This window comes from Chamaea fasciata, unplaced genomic scaffold, assembly GCF_029207755.1.
Source record: "Chamaea fasciata isolate MVZ Bird 193981 ecotype frontalis unplaced genomic scaffold, bChaFas1.0.hap1 SCAF_3, whole genome shotgun sequence".
In the NCBI taxonomy this organism is placed as follows: domain Eukaryota; kingdom Metazoa; phylum Chordata; class Aves; order Passeriformes; family Sylviidae; genus Chamaea; species Chamaea fasciata.
In genome coordinates, this window is record NW_027094088.1 from 11874881 (window position 1) to 11884925 (window position 10045).

General features: G+C 49.2%; 1 long non-coding RNA gene across 8 annotated transcripts; it reads right to left on the minus strand.

Annotated features, from left to right (window-relative positions):
• Positions 1 to 3109: 3109 nt before the first annotated feature.
• LOC136286447 (uncharacterized) lies at positions 3110 to 8821 on the minus strand. Of its 8 annotated transcripts, none has more exons than XR_010719912.1 (5): positions 8272 to 8544; positions 5912 to 5994; positions 5312 to 5465; positions 4896 to 5165; positions 3110 to 3601 (listed from the first exon to the last, which is right to left on the minus strand). It is a non-coding gene; the product is annotated as an uncharacterized lncRNA (long non-coding RNA). The 8 variants fall into 8 exon arrangements; XR_010719915.1 differs by lacking the exon at positions 3110 to 3601 and adding an exon at positions 7162 to 7217 and having other exon boundaries at positions 3611 to 5165; positions 8280 to 8544; XR_010719911.1 differs by lacking the exon at positions 3110 to 3601 and adding an exon at positions 7162 to 7217 and having other exon boundaries at positions 3611 to 5165.
• Positions 8822 to 10045: the final 1224 nt, after the last annotated feature.

A 10045-nucleotide genomic window follows, 5' to 3' on the forward strand; every position in this document is an offset into this window, starting at 1 on the left:
TGCCAATGGAGCAGCAAATACAAATTCTTTCCTCCCAATACATGTTGTGGTTTTCTTTCTTCCAGATTATGCAACATGGACGACAGCTAGTGGGACCCCTGTGTGGCCATGTCTTCTGCAGCGAGTGCCTCCCTCTTGCCCTGCAGACTGCTCCCATATGCCCAACTTGTACGGTGGAACTCGATCCAGATCTATATTTTCCCATTTATTTATGAGTGCTTCTGCTTCTCAGGACAGACTCAGATGGTTCCTGAACAATAGGCAACATAGAGACTTGTTTCTTTATGTATATAGATATTCCTGTATACAGTTTCATTTTTGCTGAATTCAATTATAAATAAAATTTTGATTGCTTTAAATATAATCTGTGATAAATATTGTAAGATTAATTCCTGTTTTTCTTTTTGTATTACTTTATAAGCCTATGTAATAATAGTTTGAGAGTTAGTTCATGTTTTACCGTATAACATTCTTAAGCCTAAGGAATGCAGGGTTCCAGAAAGACATTCCTCGGCCAAGAAGCAGAAAATCACCCATCTTTGAAAGAGAGTACCACTTATGGGTGAAGGAGCTGAGCACCGCCATCAGCGATCGTCGGCAGAGTGCTCAGCACCCCATATCCATCATCCCAATCTCATCAAGGACATACATCTCAATACCTGGCTCCAGTAAACCCAGACATAAGCTTATGTCTCCCCGGAAAGACTATTCACCGAACTTGCAACCAGAAAAGAAACCAGACGAATATGAATCAAGTACCATATACACAAAGAACCGATGAAGTAATCGGTTGCACAAGCCCAAAAACTGTATAAAAACAGGCCCTGCACACTCCAAATTTGTGAACCAGAGGGGGATTCTGTGCCATAGGGGCAGGATCTGCAGTTCACCCAGTGCCAATTCCCGGGATTGGAACTGTACTTTGGTTGTGGTTTTATCGGGGTTTTTCTATTTGTAAATTCTTAATAAATTTTTAATAATATTTTATTTTACGGATTTGGCTAATCATTTATAACATAATCTGTCTGCTCTTCTGTGCTGGACTCTGCTAATAGCCAGAGATGTTGTTTCACAGGTGGAAATAAGGCTCTTGGTTTGAGCAGTCAGAAGCTCGTTCTTTTCATCACACCGTAGTCATTGATTTGGGGGAAATGTGCGAAAGCCATAAGCTTTGTAGTTCCTGTGGCCAGCATGTGTTGTACAGGGAAAAACAAACAGGCCCCGCTTGGGGTGTGAGGGATTTGATTTCTCAGCCAGACCTCTGGTGGACACTTTGGTGAAAATGTCCTGATTCCATTGCTCAGAAGATGGAAAGAGTATCTGGTTGTGCACACATCCAAAGAAAGCGTATGTGTGAGGTTCATAACTCCTAAGGAAATTCCCCAGCAGTCGTAACCCTTTATTTAAATTTTTTCCTTTGAATCACTGCTACCTTGTCTTTCTGTGGAAGTGTTTCAAACATTCATTGAGAGTTCAGGAGCTGGCTTGTTCATGACTTAGCTGACAAGCCCAGGCTAAATCCAAATACCCAGAATTACAGGGAAATATAGAGACAGTTTATAAATACTGCCCTCCCATGCTACGTAGTACTTCCTTGCACATGCGCAGAGCAGATTTACTCTAGCCTTTCTTCCCAACAGCACCTCTCCGGCACAAATCCCGCTTCTCAGACACAAACGAAACAGAAAACAATTACAGCGCGGGCCCGGGGGGGGCGGGGCAGGGCGGGGCAGAGCCCGGGCCGGGGTGGGGCCGGTCCGGGGGCGGAGCCCCTGGGCCCTGAGCGCGGGCCAGAAGGCCGAGGCCAGGGCGGTTCCCGGTGCCCGCTGTCCAATCAGCCCTGCCGATACCTCAGCGAGCCCGCTAATCGCGAGCCGGGCGGGGATTCAAAAGGGTGCCGGAAAAAGCTGCTGCTCTATGGGCTCGGTGAGGAATACAGTGGGGTCCTGGGGCCGTATACCTGAGCTAGGCCCCAGGACCCGCCCCGCGGCCCTGAAGCCAGGCCTCGGTACTGCCCGGCGCCGGCCGCCTCCGGGCCCCGCCTCACAGAGCCCCGGCTCCGCCCCGAGCCCGCCCCGGCGCCCCACACGGCCCTTCTCCCCTGGGCCAGCCCCGCCCCTCACAGCTAAGCCGAGCCGAGGTCGCTCCTGGCCCTGCGCGGAGCCCGACCACTGGGGCGGGGCCGGGAACCGGGCGTTCTGCTTCGGGTCCTGTCAGTATCGGCTAGGGCTTCCGAGCGGTGATGCCTCTCCTGCGGCGGGCGGGCTGTGGGTCTCAGGGCCAGGGCGGCGTTGGAGCCGGGGTCAGGAGCGGGATAGCTGCGGACGGCACGAGCCGCTCCTGCTCCGCCTGCAGCCGGTGCTGCGCTGCGGTCCTGGCGGGGCTCTGGGCACAAGAGGATGGCGGCAGCGATTTCTTCTTGCTGACTGGGACGGGCCGGGGCGCAGGGAACCCCTGTGCTGGCCCCAGGACCCCCCAAACCCCGCTGCTCCCCGCGATGCCTAGGAATTGTTTTCTAGCGTAGGCAGAAAATTCTTTATGAGAAAACTCAAAACTCAAGGATATGGGGTCTGAGGAGAGATTCTGGTATAAATTCAGTACGCATTGGGAAAAATAAATTTATGCAACAGCTCACTTCCTCTCCCAGATTGGCTTCTGTGTGATCGTGTGTGACTCCAACTGATCAGATGGGGTTTTCAGCTTGTGGGGCTATGACCTGCCAGATTTTAAGCACGACAGAAAATAATGGGAGAACTCTCTGGATCAGGCAGTGGAGCCTCTCAGTAGTGTTCCAAAGGTACAGCAGTGCCCAGTATCTCTGACTGCAAGTTGAGGGGTCCCCAGCACAGCCCCTCTGTAGTGTTCCTCTGAAGCTGACATTTCCCAGCATCCCTGACCAGGGTTTGGGGGTCCCAGCACAGGTCCCCCGGCACATCCTGCTGCTTCTCCAAGTCCTGTTTAAACAGGATGGGCTTTTTGGGGTAGGAGCACCCAAAACCAGCAGAACTGGCATTAACCACTTTCTGGAGAAATCTCTCTTTTCTTCCTCACCAAATCCCCACTGTCAAAACCCAGCCTGAGGCTCAGCTCCCCATCCCCTCAATCTCTCCAAGGAACTGGGCTTGGATTTCCCAATCCAGCAGGGCAGAAATGCTGTTGTCTTTATTGTATATCCTAATTGCAGTAATTGCTTAAGAAGTAATTGAAAGACGTTAAAGGAATGAAGAGAAATTAAATAAGAGCTGCCAGCTCCAAGGGCCATCCAAGGCTTGCTCAAACCCCTTATCAGTGATTTGCTTTAATTAACCAACTCAGAGTAATTAACACCACATTGATACAGCATGATTCTTTTTCAACTGAGTTACAGATAAATATTGAAGAATGTAAAAACCTTTCTAAGCCCAGAAACTCTTTTAAGACATATACAGGCCACAGCTGCAGACAGTGTCTTGGGATTCAGGGGGAAAAAACCAAAGTTCAATCTTTAGCATCTTCCACTATGTCATCGTTGACAACAAACATGGCTTCAGCCTCAGGAAGACACAGAAAGTCAGAGATTTTGCAGATCCTGCTCCCACCTCAGCCTTTCAGCAGGCACAGTCTGCAAGGAGAGAGAAGAAAATGGGTCAGAATGAACTGCCTACTTGCAGAAAATCATCATCATTCATAAAACATTAAATAGAGCTGGAAGAACTTCCCCAAAGGTCCGTTTCCCTGTGGACTGAGGGCTCCAAGTTCAAGCACAGGCTGGACCTGCCATGGGCAGACTATGGAAACCCCAGAAGTAAAAGCTACTTGGTCAATTCCATAAAGCATTCCAAAATCAGGCTCCTGGGATGTGACCATCTCTTCTCTCACTTTCAAACATCCAGAATGAGGTCTATTGCTATGGAGCAGCATTCAAAAACTTGTTAGAGCAGAAACTGCCTCACAAATTGCACTGGAGTAATGTAAGCTCCTCTGGCTTGCAGGTATGTCAATAACAAAATGTTTTAGTTACCTGACCAAAAAAGGATCTGAGACCATCACTACCGACTGAATTGGAGCACTACTTCAAAACAGGGCAGTGAAGATGGAGGGGAGAAGCTTTTCTAAGAGATACAGTGCCTACCAGTGAGGCAGAATGGGCAAATTCATTCCGAGTTTTTGGAGAAAACTTTAAAACTCACAGTAGTAAAGCTAAATAGTGTTGGGTAACAAAACAAAAACAAAACAACAACAAGAACAAAAAAAAACCCCAAAAACCTTTTTGAGATTATTCTTGTTTTATACAACTGCTTGCTTTTATTGAAAAACACTAGGTGGAACACTCGATCGGTAGAAGAAACACTGACAATTAGTTGAATGCACAGAAAAGCAAACTCACCCAAAACAGCAGCATTAACATCAAAAAAACCTGCTGAAATAATTGCTCAAATATATACCAAGCCTTGTTTAAAGGAGTGTGGCCATCAGCCTGGTTTGGTTTGCCTCCCTTTGAAGTTGTAAAACAACTGATCTTCAACACCTCATGCAAAAGTATTTATCTAGTGCTGCAAAAAAAGCCTTTTCTTAGATCATATTTTAGCCCAAAAAACCCCCACCAAACTAACAAGTCACCACATACAGTTCTTGAGTCATTCCTGTCTTTGAGCACAAGTCAAGCTAAAGCTATGGAGACAAGAAAAAGAAAAGTGACTTAATGCTGCTCCATTGCAAATTACAGAATCACAGGGAGGTTTCTCATTGGCTTAGGAAAATGCATGCCCAATTCAGTAGATACTGAATAGCAGGGAAGTCAGGAGATAAACGCTTTGCTTTCAGAGACAAAAATTTAAATAAATACTTCCATTAAACCAGAAGTCTACAGATCGACTCCTCAGAAGTCTTTATTAAGAACAAAACCCCTGGGGTACCCTCTTAAGGGACACAAGAGGAGCTCCTTGGCTGGGACACAGCCTCGGTAAGCGCTGCTCCCCCACAGCACAGACCACCCATGGCTTTCAGCTCTTTCATGGCCTCCACAACATTCCCACAGATGCCAGAGGGTTACGGGGCCAAGTTTCACGTTCGCCGTTCTCCTGCCATTCAACACGTATTTCCTCTCAGACCTGCCCGTGCAGAGCAGCCACCCATGACTCAACAGTCGTCAGTCTTGTCTCCAGAGCTTGGAGTATCGTATCTACCTGCAAAATAACCAGGGAAAATACTGTACTTGGTTACACACAGAATTTGACAACGCAAAGAGCATGTGTGGACATCAAAAAGGGCTCAAATACAATCTCATGTCACCAATGCTTTTCATTTGATCCTTTCCTTGCTACGTTCATACCTTGAAAGCTCAGCCGACTCTAACATTCACTGTCCACGCAGGAACTCTTTCTAGCCTTGCTAAGTGTCACAGCCACACAGTCACAGCTTTTGCTGGACAACCTGCAGCTTCCACAGTCAACTTCCTTACACTGTTTGCTCCCAACTCTTCCTACCTGCAAGGTAGTCACAAGATTTTAGTAGAGCGAAAAATCAACTTGATTTATCATGATTAGTTTATGATTAATATTTCAATACAAAGTTACAGGAAAAGCATTAAGTCCATTAGCACAAAAGGCAAAAGAAATGTGACTCAAAGTTAAGTCAAGATCTGGTGAAATGAATCAGAACTAACTAGGAATAACATATCAAATTACTGAGACATAAATAAACCTAATGCTGTGCTTGATAAACACAAAATACTAATTACCATGCAAATTGAAAGAAAAGTTGCTGAAGATCTTGCATAACACAAGATACCGATTACATGAAGTGGTCCAGTGCATGTTACAATGCACTGAATTGCTCTGGGTGAAATCAGTTGTTCTGCAAAAACTGTTGAAGCCTACTAAAGTTTCACAGAGGTGATTTCAACAAAGAATAATATTAAGTTAAATCTCACCCTTTGCAGCACCTCTTGCAAGACAGCTCGACTTTCAAGAGTTAGCGGTTCCTCATGAATAAGAGCTTGCTTTTCTAGGGTTCCTAGAATAGAGCCGAGATGCCACTGTTGAAATCCTGCACTTCCCACTCTGAAGCCAAAAATCCAAATACAGCACTCCTTCAGAACCCTGAGAGACAGCCATGGATTCTGGGGCTAAGGGATATACTGAAAAATTGCATCAAGACACCAAGAACAGTGCAGTGCTGGCTGGGAGAAGCAGCATTACTCTCTCCGAGAAAATGCCATTCTGCAGCCAGCTTAGTGCTTTAGAGAATTTTACTGCCATGGGGAAAAAAAAAAAAAAAAAAAAAAAAAAAAAAAAAAAAAAAAAAAAAAAAAAAAAAGAGTATTATAGCTGTGAAATGAAGAAAAAAATCCCCAAATCTCTGTCCAGAGTACGAGGGTGAACATCCACAGCAATATAGCAAAATAAATGGGAACTTCAGAAAAAAACAGAGATAGTAAAACCAGTCCAGATGAACAACCACCGTCTATTAGAACAATGCTCACACAAAATTCTGGCATGGAGCCCTTCTTCAGGATACAGTTATTGAAGAATATTTTGGACCACTTTTAAGTGCTATACACCAAACTAAACCCAAGCACACTTCCATTTTCTAGACAGATTCTCAGACAGCTGACTGAGAGTCTCAAGCACATAACTCAGTTGTCAGACTTGCCTTTGCCCGCCTTAGCAAGGACAGAGCACATGTGGCCACTGCAGGTCAGACCCAGCCTGAGCCCCTCTGGCCACCCTTCCCACTGCTAGTGCTGACCCCTAACAGGCTCCAGCCAGGCCCGTTTGGTGCTTGGTTTGTGCACTCTTCCCATCAAAGGGGAAGGAACCCTCCTGTGCCCTGGGCCCCGTGATATTTTCTTGGCTGGAATGCAATTTCTCATACAAAAGGCAGATCCGGTTGTTTTGTTTGGGTTTTTTTCCTAGGATTTGCCTTACACAGGTGATGTTCCTCACAATTGAGAACTACGATGCCAACAGCAGCAATACAGAAAACCCCTCTGGGACAGAGCAGCAGAAAAAGAAACCTCCAGCCTTGCCAGAGATATAACAGGAGCACCCTCTGGGTGATGCCCGGTGAGTGAAGTGGAGCTGGCAGGTTGACCCATCAACATTCTGCGTTTGCCTTTCAACAGAGTCAATACGGAAACAGAACAAATCTCTCTTGGAGTCAAGATGCCTGGAGGTGCACCTGGAGATGCTGCCAAGTGTCCTTCAGCACCAGAGCAGAATAGGGTTTCTACCATGCTGTAAGTAAGGAATAACATTTATTCAGAAGAAAATAAAAAGAAGCACTTCTCCCCATGCCTTTCCTAAAAAAACAAATAATGCATTAGAATTTGTTTTAAGCATTCATTCTTGTATTACACAGTGTAAATTATGAGCACTCAACTTGCAGCCTGAATTTGCAACAGCTCCTCAGACTGACTGACCTCAGCAAGACCGTCAGAATCACTAAATTGTAGAAGGAACCTCAAAGCTTATCCCATTCCACCCACCCCCCCGCCCCGGCCGGCCCAGAGCAGGGACATCTTCCACTAGCCCAGGCTGCTCCACGCCCCAGCGTCCAACCTGGCCCTGGACACTGCCAGGGATCCAGAGGTAGCCACAGCTTCTCTGGGTAACCTGAGCCAGAGCTCCATCACTCTCACAGGGAACAATTTCTTTTTGATATTTAATCTAAACCTGCCTCCCTTCATCCTGAGGCCGTTCCCCTTGTCCATCTCACTACGTGTCCTTGTGGGAAATCCCTCTCCCTTACGCCGTAAGCGGCTTGCACACACCACCCCAAATAAACGTTCCGGGTGTGCTCGGGGGCACACGGGCACTCTGGACCCTTTACCGGGCTTCTCCTCGGCGCCTGCCCCAGGAAGCCCCGACTCCCCGGAGCTGTGTCCAGCCAGGACCAGCACTCCCCACCCGCACTCTCCGGGGAGCTTGGAGACCTTCCGCTCCGGGCCTGCGGTGATGCAGGAGGCCAACCTGTAGCGGGAGGGACCGCGGGGGGAAGGGGGGTGGCAGGGCCGGCGCTCACCACGCAGCAGGATGCAGCCGCTCTCCTTGCCATTGAACCCCCAGCTCCAGGTGCCGCTCCCGGGCCGCCTGCAGCCGGCGCACACAAACACCACGTGCACGGGGGCGGCGTCCGCCCGTCGCTCTCACTGCTGCTGCTGCTGGTTGGGCCGGCCGCCGCCCGGCTCCAGCAGCGATAGCGACTGCTCCAGCTCCAGGCACAGGCTAGCGTGTCCCGCCCGCCCGCCAGCCGAAAAACCGGGCGTTCCCCCGCCAACCCCTTTGCTACCTCCGCACCGCTCAGCTTGCCGGTAGAGAGACGCCGGCTCCTCCTGGCTGGGTGCTGCCGACTGCGGAAGGGGGACGGCTCGGGGCAGCTCCGCCGACTGTTCTGTCCTAATGCTTTAGTGTTTTCCTCCATCCCTCCGGGCCAGAGGGAGGCGGGGCTGGTGTGTGGGAGCGGAGGGGAAGCGGCGGGCCGGGGAGGGAGCAGGCCGGGCGCCCGACGCAGGACGGAGGCCGTCCCCGGGCCGCCGACCGCGGCAGGACCTCGGCAGAGAGAGGGGTCGCCGCCGCTGCCTATCGGCGCAGGCCCAGCTCCCGCCCGCCCGCAGCGCCGCCGAGCCCACAGCCCGTGGCCGTGCACCTGGAAACACTGCGGAAAATCGCAGCCAGGCAGCGCCGTGGTCAGGGCAGGGCACAGGCAGCCGGGTAGACGCCTCCGGGGTCCTTGCCTTTTTCCCGCTCTTTTTGCCGCCAGCTTTGGAAGGTCTGGCGAGTAACGCCGAGTCGCCACCTTAGAAGGGGCAGGATGTGACTTCCGCCCTTCCTCGCCGCCATGTTGGTTGTGGTGAAGCTAGTTCCTGTCGACCCGCCATCTTTTGTATGGGCACCATAAAGGCCCGCCGCACCGGCTGTCCGCACGGGCGCCTGACTGACAAAAAAAAACCTGAACCCGCCCGCGGCGCCGCTCAGCCCCTAGCCCGTGCCCGCACACTTGGATACGACGCGAAAAATTGTGCCCGGGCAGCACCATGGTCAGGGCCGCGCACAGGCCGCCAGGTAGACAGCCCCGGGCGCCTTGCATTTTTTCCGCCCTTTTGGCCGCCGTCTTTGGAAGGTCACGCGCATCGCGCCGAGCCGCCATCTTTTTTGTGGCACCTAGAAGGTCCCCACGCCTGCTCGCACAGGTGCCTGACTAAATCGACTGCCTGAAGCCGCCCGCGGCGGCGCTGAGCCCCCATCCCGTGTCTGCGCATCTGCATACGCCGCGGAAATTCGCTCCAGGGCGGCTCCGTGGTCCGGGTCACGCGCGCAGGCAGTCAGCTGCCACGCACCCGGGCTCCTTGCATTTTTCCCGCCTTTTTGGCCCTGATCTTTGGACGGTCGGGTGGCAGCACTGCCCCCGAGCTCACAGCCAAGGGTCTGCCATGCGCGTCGGGGACAGGCACAGGGGAGAGCTGCAGTACCGCTCTGTCCACACGGTGGCAGCCCTACCGCACAGCTCGGCCCGGGCCTGCCACGTGCCCCGGGCAGCAGCACAGAGCGAAGGCAAAAAAGAACGTGGCCAAAAATGCCATTTCAAACATCCTCTCAAATAAATGGCCCAAAAGACCCGCAACCACAACTGCAAGAATTCTGCCATCACACAAATTGAAACCAAAATAGCATTTAGTTTAGGCTATATTTCAATAATTTTTATATTTTTTAGATATTTATATTTATCATTACCATTTATCTTTTCTATTCATATCTATTATATTATATTTTAGTACGTTATAGTATGTTATAGTATGTTATGTTATATTATATTACGTTATATCATGTTACATTACCTTACATTACGTTACATAACATTATATTACATTACATTATATTATATTATATTATATTATATTATATTATATTATATTATATTATATTATATTATATTATATTATATTATATTATATTATATTATATTATATTATATTATATTATACGTAACATGTAAAATTATATAGTGCATTTATTCAGAACTCATTATTCTGCTATTTGAAACAGAGGCTTTGAAATATGCATTG